At 44.8% G+C, this 15,043-nt stretch overlaps 1 long non-coding RNA gene across 1 annotated transcript; it reads right to left on the bottom strand.

Annotated features, from left to right (window-relative positions):
- Window positions 1-463: 463 nt before the first annotated feature.
- LOC142922637 (uncharacterized) lies at window positions 464-5,923 on the bottom strand. The gene is made up of 4 exons (XR_012940205.1): window positions 5,799-5,923; window positions 2,191-2,351; window positions 1,433-1,508; window positions 464-703 (listed from the first exon to the last, which is right to left on the bottom strand). It is a non-coding gene; the product is annotated as an uncharacterized LOC142922637 (long non-coding RNA).
- Between the last annotated feature and the right edge of the window lie 9,120 nt (window positions 5,924-15,043).

The raw sequence follows: 15,043 nt of genomic DNA, 5'->3' as shown, positions 1-15,043 counted from the left end.
TCTCGAGGGAGCTACAGCACAGGGCCAACTGAAACAGCTTCCGGGCCAGCGTGTCCCCTTTCACCTGCCCCAGGAAGTCCTGCACACACTGTCGGTAGAAACAACAAAGGACCCAAACCACGTGCAGCCATATCACTCTGTTGGGACAAATAGAGGGTGATACATGCATAGATGTCCGACCGATTTCAATGCCCCCCCTTACTTTTGTTTCAACGTGTGACTGAATTTTGTGAAAGCGATGGCCCTAAATATTATAGAGGAGTGTTAATTCAGTGGTAGAGCAAGTCTTTTGATAATGGTGGAAGTATCCACAGACTTGAAACGTATGGCGATTATCACTTATTAAATAATTCCGAGGACAAATGTATTATGGAAAATCTTTGACAAATCTAAGCAAATGCATGAATGTTCTCGCAAGGTAATTTTGTTGCATTAAGTCCAGACGCCATGGCCCCACCTTCTTCAGCTTATTCACAAAGATGTCCTCGGCGTTCTGGAAGACCTGCAGCACCATCTCGGCCGCCGGCTGTGTCGTGAACTGTCGGCGAAGATCGGCGCTCGTCCCTGGCAAGGGGAACGACTCCAACAGGTATTTCTTGATCTTGTGTGGCCGGCCCTCCACCTCCTGCTTAATGTCACACTCGATGCGAGCCAGCCCACGGTCCATCGCCTCCCGCTCGCCTTTCTGGGCCTTGCCGATCACCTAAACAAACAACACAATGTTAGCAACTGTGGCGGCCACAGGTGCAGGGCAGTGCTGTAGTTGCGATGATGGAACACGTGATGGACGAGTGGTTCAACAGCGAATGCAAGGTGTGCAGCTAATGCACGATTGCAATCGAGAGATGGGATTGGTGGATCATCCTAGCAGCAGTGGCTTTTGGCAAGCCATCGAACAAAGACAGTCACCGCATCACTCGCTTTCAGATGGGCTTCTGCGGCCAACTGGAATGCTCTTCCTTCCGATATTAGGAAGCCATTGGAGCTATGCACTTTTAAATCTAGATTGAAAACAATTTCTTTAGAACTGCTTTTTGTGTTCAGTTTGTTGTCCTCCACACCTCCGATTAGCACAGTTGGCTATGTACAGTGCGAAAGATGTTCAACATATATACATGTGGTTTTACCCAATCCAGTCATTTCTGAGTACTTGTTTAGATTTGCAAATTTTGATTCTGACGCCAGCACACATGTCCTCCTCATTCATTAATAACACGGGATTTATTTTTTTACATTATTTGTGAAGCATATAGAAATGCAGTTTTGGATAATACACCCGCAATATTAACTAGGGCGACTCCTGGGATCGAATCGCGAACCTCTGAAACAAGCGACAAATGCACAACCACTCGGGAAAGAAGATTTCTGTAAGGAGCGGTACAGTAAAATAGGCCTCAGCCTTCAATACGATATATTAACATGATGTACTTACACGAGCAGTTACTTCAGTGCTCTTGTCGCAGCACTGCACCCCCAAAACTGAAGTCGTGTTGGAAGTCTGTCTCAGACTGCATGACAAAAGGATACACCACATTCACTTGACAGGGAGACAGGTGTGAAACTTGTGTGCCTGAGCAACTGAGGATAACTCAGCATTGTGGCCGTGTAAGGCAAACGCAGGGGCGGGGGAATATTGGTAAAAGGATGATGCAGTGTCACTCTCAGGTGTGAACACAGCGACACGTACGTTGTAGCTGTGTGTCAGCAATTCCAGAACGCATTTAATTCCGAAAGTAAACCCCCTCAAGGGCAACAACAATACATACTTGAGCCAATCTTGATTTGAAGCTTTCGCGACTGCAGGAATCCACACTCTTTGGTTCTTTCGGTAAAGTCACGTAAAATCGAGGAGGAGGCCGCTTTCCTACCTTACAGTTACACGCTAATTTCTCACGTTAACATCACTAGCCCTGGCCACTTCTTTATGACCCATGGGCTACACACATTTCAAACCATTTAAAACAGTCTGCCTCAGCAGCACACCAAGGCTTTCCCACCTGATGACGGACGCTTGTGTCGCGCCCGAAACGTCGTGATTTATTTCATTTTATACCTACGTGACTTTACCGAAAGAACCAAAGAGTATAACTTGAGGCATCCAATAATAATACAATTCGCAGTCAACAAGCGACGCAATGCATACACACGTACACACACACACACGCTCGTACACGCAGGCACGGCACGTACGGAAATGCCCAGAGGTATGCTGGTGATACGGATGCCCAGATCGTGAATATCCGGAGCCCCGTATCATTCCATGAGATGCTTCAGCAAGTCCGGCACCTTGAAGCGTGCCATCACTCCTTTGCCTCGGGAGCTGCGGCTCTTGGCCACGAAGGTCCTAAACTCTGCCGCAAACAACAACAACACGAGCGGGTTACGCAGAGCGCATGCTAGGGGAGCAACGACGACGCATTGATTCGGACGTGATCATTCATCCTGAAGATCGCGATATGCACACCGGATCGCGTGCGTAAGAATTTATGTTTTTGATTTGTATACGTTGCGTGTCATTGTTTCACATTGTCCAACACCCACCCACTCCAGTCACTAGAGCCGGCTGTGTTCACGTTTTAAAACAAGGCGTTGAATCTAGAATTTATTCACGAGCCCTCAATCGCGATAATCGATTGATTCGCGACATGGGTGGCTGGGGTGGCGCGTATCGCTTCTGTTTATGTCTGCAAGGAATCACTTGCTGAGCCTTCGTATCATTTCAAATACCAAACAAATTCATGCATCAGTAGCACTGGTGCCTTGAAAAAGGGAAAAAATCCGATAAGTGACGTTTCGGGCAATGACCCTTCTTCATATTGCATAGAATGACCAGAGAGATTGAGTCAACAATAAGAATTGGAAACTGCACTTCACAGCGATTACCGTGTTTCAAAAGTTATTAGGTAACCATTCATATGAACCTTATGGTGGGACCCCGGGGTCCCATAAGTCTCCGGCTTTTGCATAAACATTATATTATATATAATGTAAACAATGTATTATAATGTAAACATTATATTATATATTATATATAAACATTATATTATATATAATGTAAACATTATATTATATATTATATATAATGTAAACATATTATAATGTTAACATAAACTGTGGTCTTTTTCACCAATGGGTTTGAAGGATGGTGGCAAGTGTTGACTTGTTAAACTATGCCTTTAAAACTGAAAACTACTTACCTACAGTAGCTCTATTTAAATACACTATCGAAAACATAATCTACTCCCCTCTGTCAATCATCGTGTTTCTCAGTGTGGATTTGTAAACACACTTGTTAAACAATACTTAAAATAGTACGCGTTTTCAATGCGCTGTTCATATTGTAAAATGCGTTTATACCAATGTGACTCTACAGCAGTTGCACAGCCGCACTTTTATATAATTCAGGTCAAAGCCAGATAAACAGTGGAGGATAAACATCGCATGAAGGCGGGGCAATTGTTGCGCAATCATTTCAGGTCAAATTTACAGGTGCGTTTTATTCATGCCACACAGGTAGAGAATTGAGAGTGAAACCTGGCCCACTGGCATCGTGAATCATGGATCATGAGTCACCCGGACTTGTTGTGTTTGATTATGGTTGCTATACAAGCCATCAAATCTACACCACGAAGAGAGTTGATGAACAAGTAGGAGAGTGTGTAACTGGATTACATTCATGTGCACAGGCGTTTCAGATGTGAATATGAAATAAGGTCGACTCAAACGCCACTCTTTAGGATTTGGCACACTCAATAACATTTTAATTGATAAATTAAGATCAACAAACCATAATCAAATGGGTCATGCATCGATGTACCAATTGTGGTTACGGACTACTTAAGAAGAAAATGATGAATGCAGATTCGAAGCGAGTTTAAACATGAATCTACACCATTTAAATATATTTTAAACAACCCGTTGCAAACATGACAGTAATTTGAAATGTAGCACTGTACATCAGAACAATTTGAAAAACGTTAGAGATTTTAAACTGTCCAAAAAGAAAGGAGGAAAATAAATGTATTTTTACATAATACAGGTTTTTTGGGTAAGATCGCGTAAATATAAAAAAAAATGTCGGTAAACCCACCACCACCCGACACAGCCAATTAGTAAGGTTTGTCACTTAAACAGAACATGCCAATTCGTTACTAGTACAGCACACCGGTTGTGTGTTAGAGAGCAAAGCCACAACATTAACAATCTGAGTACGACGTTTCGCCAGTAATTACAACCAGCATCATCAGGAGGCAGCCAGATTTGTGGATTTTAAAATGTAGATTAATTTAAATCTAAATTTAAAAACATATAGAGAAACTGGAACATTATTAATACAGAATTTGGTGGGACATATGTTGAAAAGAGACTGACTCCAGCTTAGCTTGCAAGAACTAAGAGACACTGTGTGGCCATGTGGCCTTAATGAGAGAGACTGACTCCAGCTTAGCTTGCAAGCACTAAGAGACACAGTGTGGTCATGTGGCCTTAATGAGAGGGACTCACTCCAGCTTAGCTTGCAAGAACTAAGAGACACTGTGGCCACGTGGCCTTAATGAGAGAGACTGACTCCAGCTTGGCTTGCAAGAACTAAGAGACAGTGTGGCCATGTGGCCTTAATGAGAGAGACTGACTCCAGCTTAGCTTGCAAGAACTAAGGGACACAGTGTGGCCATGTGGCCTTAATGAGACTCACTCCAGCTTAGCTTGCAAGAACTAAGAGACACAGTGTGGCCATGTGGCCTTAATGAGAGAGACTGACTCCAGCTTAGCTTGCAAGAACTAAGAGACACAGTGTGGCCATGTGGCCTTAATGAGAGAGACCGGCAGAACAAAGTTGACGTTGGAATGAAGACAAATGGATGAGGAAGGACACGGACTGCGTTACACGCATCGCAGAGTGCGTCTCGAAACCTTACCACGCCTACATATATTAACGGACATCGATTGCAGTGGTCCCATTAGATTTACAATTAGTCTGAATCTTTAGTACAAATTTAATGCCTAGGAATATAAAACATGTTGTAAGAGAATACAGGTCGCTTAAACAAATTCAAATATTGCTTACTACAACCAAAGCTCTTTGAAGAGTCGTAATTTAAAATCAAATGGCTGAGCAAAAGATTTTCATTAATTTCACTGCTTCCATTATAACATTAACGAACCTGTGGTGGGCCCATTGCTTGCATATTAAACACTCAACACGAGTCATTGTTATTGACTTCTTGCCGTTTCAGTGGCACATATCGCACAATATATACACAATTTTGCCATCTTCTTTGGTTATTTCGGTAAAGTCACGTAGAATAAGATAAAATAATAAATTGATAAAATAAAATAATATTCTCACGACGTTTCCGCCACAACACAAGTGGCCTTCATCAGACAGTCTCGTCCCCTTCATCTGATGAAGGCCGCTTGTGTTGTGGCCGAAAACGTCGTGAGAATATTATTGTGTTATTTTATTTGATAAATTTATTATTTTATTCTCATTCTACGTGACTTTACCGAAAGAACCAAAGAAGATGAATCCTTGCAGTCACGAAAGCTTTAAATCGAAATTTTGCCATCGTCTGTTTTGCAAAATATCGTCGCCAGAACATTTATCTTAAGTGCATTATTCCTGACCAAATGTTAACGATTAACAAAAGCGCAATAATTAAGGTTGCGCATAAAAACCTCACACGAGGCGAAAAATCCCTCAAGGGCCCATAAACTACAATCGCGTTTAAACACATAAACTGTACGTATATATCAATGCACACATTGTGTAGCAGCAGCATGATTATTATTAAACTCACCTTTAATAACGAGGCACATAAACACGAGTAAAAGTGTCAATATTAATGTGCCACTGTACACGACGTGACGTAGCTGAGGCCCCGCCGCCCCCCACGGTGAACGGTGACGCAACGCGTACAGTGCCCGCGTCACGGATTGGCGCCTCGCGTGCACAGAGCGAGGCAGCAGCAGCAGAGCCAGAGGGGGGGCGGCGTTGCCTAGGCGACGTCGGCACCCTCACGATCGACTCCACGGACAAGCTGTGTGTCACGTGGTGACGCCCACACCACCAACACCACCCGCCCCTTACTGGACGTCTGTGAACAAGAGCTTCATAGCGCTTCGGATTTCTCCAGGGTCGATACAGCGTGCGCGGCACCTGTACGCGGCGAGTCCTCGTTTAACGCGGTAGATGCGTTCCTGAAAAGTGTCGCGTTAAGCGGAAACTATTTTCCTCCCGTAAATAATAATGTCCACGCACGGTAAGATGGGGGTCCAAATAACTTGAGGGGACGCCGCCGCGTTACCGTCTCATCTCGCTCAACCGCGCAGCTCAAGAAAGTAGTCCGCTCAGAAAGCGCGTTGTGACGGAGAAAACGCGTTGTAGTGAAAACGCGTTATCGTGTGAACACGCGGGACAGACCCAGGTGTTGTGGGTTAACTCCCCGAGATAAACTTTCTTCCAAATTTGCGTTTCATACGCCCGGCGCTCCGCCAATAATTGTTGTGAGCGTCGCTCCTCTGCCCTCTGTTGTTCATGGAGGGAGACTGCACCCTAGTGCCCAGTATCATCCTCCGCGAGCCTCTTCAAAATGCTGATCTTGACACCGCTGGAAGAAGTCATCGGCCTTGACCTCACCTCACAACAGTGCAATTTTAACAGCTCAACATCAAAACACAATGATGGGTCGCTTGCACCAATCGCACAACACCACAGCATTGACTCTCAGCTGTTACATTTTGATTTAAAGCTTTAGTGACTGCAGAGATTCATATTCTTGGTTCTTTCAAATTTTCTTGTGGTTTTCACACCTGATGATGATTGCTTGTGTTGCAATCAAAAGGTCGCGAGAATTTTATTGTTTTATATTTGTATTATTTTATTGTTTCCCTTCGACGTGACTTTCCCGAAAGAACCAAGAATATGAATCCTAGCTGTTTCTTGTGTAGAGGGGGTCACGTGTGTCACCATAATTGCCCTTATCCTACAACTCGTGCTGCGTAATATTTTCCTTTCCATATTACCTGTGACACACATAATGAGGACAACCGGTAAGTCAAATGAAACCAGAGGTGGGAAACCTGTTCTTTATAATATTTTTAATAAGCAATTTTAACACGACTTTTAGAAACACCGATGCAGCTATACACGTGCCACATTGTCCAGAAATTCAGTTGATACTAATAGGGTTTATTTGCCAGTATTGTACATTATTTAAATTACATTTGTTTGGGCGGCAGGGTGGTGCAGTGGTCACGCCCGTGCATGACATCTTCTGAAGGACTGCCTGGCTTCGCTTTTCTCATTCTGGTCCCTTTCTCTGTATGGGTTTACTCCAATAGCAAAACAACAACATACAATGTAACTGGTACTAGCCAAACATCCAAATTACTCCTGCGAAAAGTTGGCAGGCCCCTCCTGAACAAGAGTCTTGAGACTCAGTGAGATTGCTTGTGTGGCGATCGAAACATCGTGATCCATTATTATTTTTTCTACTTACGTGACTTTACCGAAAGAACCAAAGAGTAAGGATTCCTGCAGTCACGACAGCTTCAAATCAAGATTAATGAGTGTTTACATGTGGGAGGAAATCGGAGCACCTGGAGAAATCCAATCAAATGCTCTATCACAAATCTACAGATGGAACAGGCAGAGTCCACATTATTCGACACCGCCTTCTCTACCTCCATGACGACCAAGGGGTGGGAGTTGTCGCAACATTTTTGTAATCCACCAACCCTCACCTCCACGTAGTCGTGGATTACAGGCATACATAGCCACCACAACCATCCGGCTAAAGTAGCTGTAATGCACATCTAAAATTCTACAAAAGTTGACGGGGCAAATGTCGTAGGTCAATTGGTTTGATTTCTATGCGCATTAACCAGTCTCTAACGTATGCACATTTAGATTCGCATTCGGCCGCCAATGGAACAGGTGGAGTCCAAAAGCTAAGTGGATGTACTGATTGTATCTTCATTGCGGGACTCATCCAGCAGTGGATTGACATGGGTTTCAGGTATCCACGTGGAGACGGGCAATAAACACTGGGGCCACCTGGCGGTAAATGTTTGCCGGTGCACATTGGGACCGGCTTACACGTCACTAGCCCCAGGCAGCCCCCAGCCACTGGCGTGCAACACAGCGAAGGGAATCTCCCACCAATGAGAACCACGCACAACCCAGGGTGCAGTCCTATAACTTGGACTCGCAAACACAACAAAACTCATAGCCGCCAACCCACACGGTTTACCCGTATTCTGTTGGGGGAAAGTGAGTTGTCAGGTCCATACGGCAGACGGCCGTTTCAATACGGGCAACATTTTGTTAAGTTTATTTGTGTGTTTCTCCCTTGTCATGGGACTTATAAGGGGCACGGGGTGACCAACAAGGTCTGAATTATTCTGTAATAAGGTAGGCACTGATGAGGGGTTGACAGCGATGCAAACCCCACACAATACAAAACGCCAAACGGCCAGTAACAATAAAAAATAATACATAACTGTCCAATGAGTAATTAGATAATTAAGATCAAAGAAACGCGTTCCTTAAATTGATCAAGTTTATTGTTGCAAGAGTTTGGGAAAACAGGAAGACCGGGTGTGGATTCCAGAGTGGAGCAGTGCAAACTGATAAATCTGAAAAGAAGAGTGAGGTGACCTGCATGGTGGTGAGCGGGTGGGTGAGTAAATGGGTGAGTGTTTGAGTAAACGAGTGGAGGAGTGTGTGATAGGGTGATTGAGTCAGTGACCGGATGAGTGGGTGACTGGATGCGTGGGTGACTGAATGCGTGGGTGATTAGATGAGTGGGTGATTGAGTGGGTGACTAAATGAGTGGGTGACTAGATGAGTGGGTGAGTGGGTTATAGGGTGATTGCGTGGATGACTGGATGAGTGGGTGACTGGATGCGTGGCTGATTTGATGAGTGGGTGATAGGGTGATTGAGTGGGTGACTGAATGAGTGGGTGACTGGATGAGTGGGTGACTGAATGAGTGGGTGACTGGATGAGTGGTTAACTGGATGAGTGGGTGATAGGGTGATTGAATTAGTGACGAGATAAGTGTGTGATAGGGTGATTGAGTTAGTGACTGGATGAGTTAGTGACTGGATGAATGTGTGATAGGGTGATTGGGTTAGTGACTGGATGAGTGGGTGACCGAGTTGTTTAGTTGAGTGCGTTGTTGTGAACTGCAGTGAGGCGCGGTGGTTGAACGCGGAGTGGATGAGACGAAGCGGTCAAAGTGTCTGGTAGACCGAGTCCCTTAACGTGGGTGGAGGGGGGAATCAACGAGGGGAAGTTCACTGCAACATTCACCACGGTGGTGCTAGTAGTCGCAGCGAAAAAAAGTGATACAGGGCTGACTGAATGAAGGTTGAGGCCAGGATGCAAGGTGGTGTAGAGGAGGCGAAGAGGAGGGTAGAGGAGGTGAGGTGGTGAGGAGGCGTAGAGGAGGGTGCCCCGCTCTTGGCGTTGATCTTGGTGAACACGTGTCCGCGCCCCGTCTCGTAGCTCTGCCCGGTGCTGATGCAGCCTCCACCGGCCGCAGCGCCCAGCGGCCTCGCCGAGTCCGTGCACAGCTCCGCTCTGAGCAAGCTCTCCATTGCACGCTGTCTGCTCGCAGCGACAAACACAACGTTAAACTTCCCCACCCCCCCCCGTCCCGTGTGGCCTCTAACACAGGGGTCCTCAACCCCCGGGTTGCAAGAGCACTTGCTTCAAGTACATTAAAACCCACTTTTTGGTGTAGATATGTAGATGACACTTTGGTTGTCTGGCGACATGGGAAGGATACACTTAATGAATGAATGTCTAAATCATCTCAATTCACAAAAACCGGCCATCCAGTTCACCATGGAAATGGAGGTGAATAACACACTCCCTTTCCTGGATATTTTGCTCGGACGAGGCCTAAATGGTAAAGTAACACACACAGCATTTACCGAAAGGGAACACATACTGATGCCTATCTGAATGCAGATTGGCATCATCACCCCGAACAGAAATCCTTTCTCAACAAGATGCTCATACATCTGGCTAAAACAGTGTCAGATGGTCAAAGTCTGAGGAGAGAGATTAAACATGTCAAAGAAACGCTACGATTGAATGTCTACAATAATGCTCAAATTAACAGAGCAGTGAATGCTAAACCAAGATCAAACAGTAATACTGCTGAATCAGGTTATTAAATCATTAAAATACCATATATCGTGGGAGTAACTGACAAATTAGCTAGTAGTCGCAGCTAAAAAAAAGTGATACATTAATGACAGGGCTGAATGAATGAAGGTTGAGGCAAGAATGCAGGGTGGTGTAGAGGAGGCGAAGAGGAGGGTAGAGGAGGTGAGGTGGTGAGGTGTTGAGGTGGCGTGGTGATGAGGTGAGGTGGCGTGGTGAGGAGGTGAGGTGGCGTGAGGAGGTGAGGTGGCGTGGTGAGGAGGTGAGGTGGCGTGGTGAGGTGGCGTGGTGAGGAGGCGTAGAGGAGGCGAGGAGAAGGGTAGAGGAGGTGAGGTGGTGAGGAGGCGTAGAGGAGGCGTAGAGGAGGGTGCCCCGCTCTTGGCGTTGATCTTGGTGAGCACGTGTCCGCGCCCCGTCTCGTAGCTCTGCCCGGTGCTGATGCAGCCTCCACTGGCCGAAGCGCCCAGCGTCCTCGCCGAGTACGTGCCCAGCTCCGCTCTGAGCAAGCTCTCCATTGCGCGCTATCTGCTCTCAGCAACAGACACAACGATAAACTCCCCCCCCCCCCCCCGGTCCCGTGTGGCCTCTAAATACTTATTTCCTTGGGAGAGGTGATTTATCGGACGAGGCCTAAATGGTAAAATAACACACACAGCGTTTACCAAAAGGGAACGCATACTGATGCCTATCTGAATGCAGATTCGCATCATCACCCCGTACAGAAAACCTCTCTCATCAAGATGCTCATACATCTGGCTAAAACAGTGTCAGATGGTGAATGTCTGGGGAGAGAGATTGAACATGTCAAAGAAACGCTACGATTGAATGTCTACAATAATGCTCAAATTAACAGCAATGCATGCTAAACCAAGATCGAACAGCAATACTGCTGAATCAGGTTATTAAACAATTAAAATACCATATATCGTGGGAGTAATTGAGAAATGAGCTCGAGTTTTTAAAAAGCAAAAAGCTAAACATCTAAGTAAGATTTGGCACGGTACACAAAATTCAAAAAATAGTATCTTGTACTTAAGATGAATTGCCTAAGTTGTCAACGGATGGTGTGTATCGGATGAATGGCTTATGTGGCAGATGTTATATTGGACAGATGGGATGTAACATTAGCGTAAGACTAAAGGAACACCAAATAAATATTAAACACTCTCAAACATAACTGTCAGAAGTTGCAGTACATGCTTGCCAACAACAACACTTCATGTATTTTGATAACGATGAAGTGTTGTGTAAAACTCATTATTACTGGCCAAGACTAATTCGAGAATCCATTGAAACTGAGAAAATTTGTATTATTTTAACCTCTCTGACAGCTACAGGCTTAGTGCGGCCTGGAAGCGTATTATTAAGTAATTGTGATTGTAAGATGAGGAGATGAAGGCAGAAGAAGACGTGGGGCGATTTGGTGATGCGGTCGAACGTGGTGGCCCGAGGAGCGGAGGGAGAGATGGCGCGGGACGGGGCGGTGTGGAGAAGGTGGCAAGGACGGCGGACCCCACGTGAGTGGAACAAACGCGTGGAAGAAGAAGACATCTCACATTTATCATTACTTATAGAGGAAACATACTAATTTAATTATTACTAATCAATTATATAATTTCAATAATCCCCCTCCCCGCCTCTGATTTCTGCACCTGATGGGTTCAGTGATGACATCGCCTTTCTCTATTTAAGACCGGAAGCAGGTGGATGGCTTCACTATTCTGGCAAATCGCCCGATGATGCTGGATGTAATTACCAGTGAAACGTCGTACTCATCTTGTGGATTTACTCTCCAAAACACCGGTGGGCTGAAGTAGTAACTAAGTGGAGTTTTGTTTACGTGACAAATTCCTTACTAATTGGCTGTGTCAGGTGGTGTAGGGTTATTACACATTTATACTTACACGATCTAACCCAAAAACCTTTGTTATGAAATTAGGACAATTTATTAAATATATTGTATACCAGAAAATACAGCAATTGACTAAACATATGCGGCAATAGATGTAACCTCGCAGCAGTGAACGTGACGAAATTTCATCATGGAAATGTCCGCTGCACAAAACCTTGAGTTCATCGCCCTACACGTGGTACCTCAGCCTCAGGATGAAATAAATCATCAGGGAGTTCTACGTGAGCATCGTGCACGCTCCAAATCCAGAGTTGAGCCGTGGTCTTGGCACCCAGCCAGCCGCCTTCTCTTCTTGGGGCAGTCGGAGTCCAGCGCGCTATCGAAGGACACGTGGTGAACGCTCAGGACGTGTCTCTTGAGCTTCGACTTCTGCGTCGCTCCGTACGAGCAGTCACTGCACGGGAAGGGCTTTTCCTCTGGAACACAAGACATCCACCGTTGAGCACACGCACGCGCTAATACATAATTTATTTATCACCATGCAGTGGATGCCATAGCATTACTATGTATATGGGACGTTTTATCAATCACGGTTGCTGACCACAGGCCCAAAGGCCCAAAGGCCTAAAATGCCAAATGGCCAGCAACAAATACCTCCGATTAGCACGGTTGGCTACGTATGGTACGAAAGAAGTTCAACATGCGTGCAAATAGTAGAAAAGCAAGATACTGATTTCCTGAAAAATATCAGAAGAACACATTTTTGGGGCTTATTTTGAAGCCCCAACATTTTGCACTTCTTCGTGTGGTTGATGTTGATGCAGAGCAACAACTATAATTTAACATTGAGGTGGTTGAGCCAGATTATTCTATTACAGTTCATTAATTACACAATAATTACCTGCAATAGAACGAGTAAATACACATGGAAGTTAGGTGTTAGTACAATGAAGAGGAAATTCCCATTGTGGAAATGACTCGGTCTATACATTCAAAAATGTTCCCTAAATTTACCCACTTGTTTAAGCAAAATTTACCCCGGTTAAGAAATAGATACTTTTTGGAATTTGTCAAGCAATGTATTTTACTCAGTTTTCTTCCAATGGTGCTATTGGCTCCATGTCATGAGATGAAGTACCCCTGTGCAACTCTCACACAGCAGTGAACCACCTCATGTAAGAGAACAGCTCGTGGAAGGAGATATCATTGCACTACTCATGACATCCCTTCGTGACCGTTTTTTATCCACTAGGAGGTTATTGCAATTTCCTACACATCACGCGACATCAGAAGTGTTTGCTGGAAGAAGTGTTTGGTAACTGGATAAGAACATCAATGAGAAGCCAGTTTAATCATGGCTCGGTGACTGAAACCCAGAGTTTCACGGTTTAACCCAACATCCGAGCAGCACCACATCAGATCTCTAGACTCCTCAGCGCAGGCATACAGATATGGTCAACATATGCGTACATTAACTAATTTGTGAAATTATGAATTACATCCAAATGAAATGTAGTGTGTGCATTACTAGGACGTACCTAAAGGTGCCAGGTTGGGTTCATCCACCTTGGGGATGCTCTGCTCCACGCAGCCTCCTGCTTCCGTGCAGTCCATCCTCTTGATGTCCGAATTCTGGCTGTTGCTACTGCTGCAATTGGTGACGCTGGTGGTGGTCTTCTTTCTTTTAATGGGCTTAGGTCTACTTCGCTTTTCCTTCTTCTTCTGCTGCAAGGCCATCAACACTTTCATGCTCGTCATAGGATCGAGAGCAGCGTATGGTTTATTCTCACTGACTGGTGAAGCAGTTTGTTGACGTGGAACTAGGCCAAAGCATTCAAGAAAATTGGATTTCATGTCATTTATCTTAACGCCGCTATCTTCTGTCGAAGTGTAATCATGTTCAGGCTTCGGTCTGTACAAGAACTGTGCGTGAAGACTTTCATGAGTTTTCAGGATTTCAATAGGACTTAAAAATCCGCAGACTGAGCACATCTCATAGGGCGACGGTGGATTCAACACCGCATTGGCAAAACTGCCGTTATTCACTAAGCCTGGTGCACCCTTTATCACGTAATCCTTCTCATGGGTCTTCAAATGCCTTTTTAATTTTCCTAGCTGATCAAACCTTTTCCCGCATATGCCGCACCATTGATCACGGGTCTCCTTGTGCGTTCTTACGTGGGCTTCTAGGCACCATGCCAGCTGGAATTTTTTCCCACAGACGTCACAAGAGATACGTTTTTTCGTTCTTGTAATCCTACCGGATTGAGGTGGGGTTGAGATGGGTGCTGGTGAAGTGCCATCAATGGTGAAGGCAATTCTCCCAGCACCACCTTGACTCGCAGCGGAGTTGCTCTCGCACATCTGAAACAAAAGACAAAGGTCACGCGAATGACACCCGTGTCACGAGTGTACTCACACAGGCATACTTAAGGTGACATAAGATTCATATATACTACAACTCATTATACCAGAACTCCACAATATTGCAGTTCCTATCATGTACGATTTTACTCCTCTTATCCACCCAAATAAGATTTTGTTTAACAACAATGACGAACTACCTCCATTTTCCTAATGTTACCCACCAAATAGGCCTTTCTGTATATACACACCAACAATATAATGATGGCACCACACGTTCACTCCACTATTCACAACACTCTGACTCGCAATCTCCATATAAGATTGTAATATCATTTCTGTACGAGGGCCCGTCAAAAAGTTTTGAGAATTGACACTTTTTTTTACAAACAACTACGTAAAATAGTCTTCAATAAAAGTACAGTATAGTACAATTAATGGCACTTATAACTGAACGTCATTATCTCTCATGCTAATTATTACAATGTTAACCTAGTTACCCAGGAAAGCTTAATTGAGTCTAAGTACTGCATTTTCAGAAAGGTCCCATTGCATTGAGATGTTTGTGTGAGTGGAACCCAGAGAGACCCCACCTTGCATATGGGGAAATAACACAACTTCACACAGATGGATTCAACCCACAAGCTCAA

Source organism: Petromyzon marinus, unplaced genomic scaffold (assembly GCF_048934315.1).
Source record: "Petromyzon marinus isolate PM22_M1 ecotype Great Lakes invasive population unplaced genomic scaffold, UKy_Petmar_22M1.pri1.0 PM_Scaffold_13, whole genome shotgun sequence".
Taxonomy (NCBI): Eukaryota; Metazoa; Chordata; class Hyperoartia; order Petromyzontiformes; family Petromyzontidae; genus Petromyzon; species Petromyzon marinus.
The sequence above is the reverse complement of the archived record's forward strand: the minus strand, read 5'-3'. Positions and strand labels throughout refer to the sequence as shown.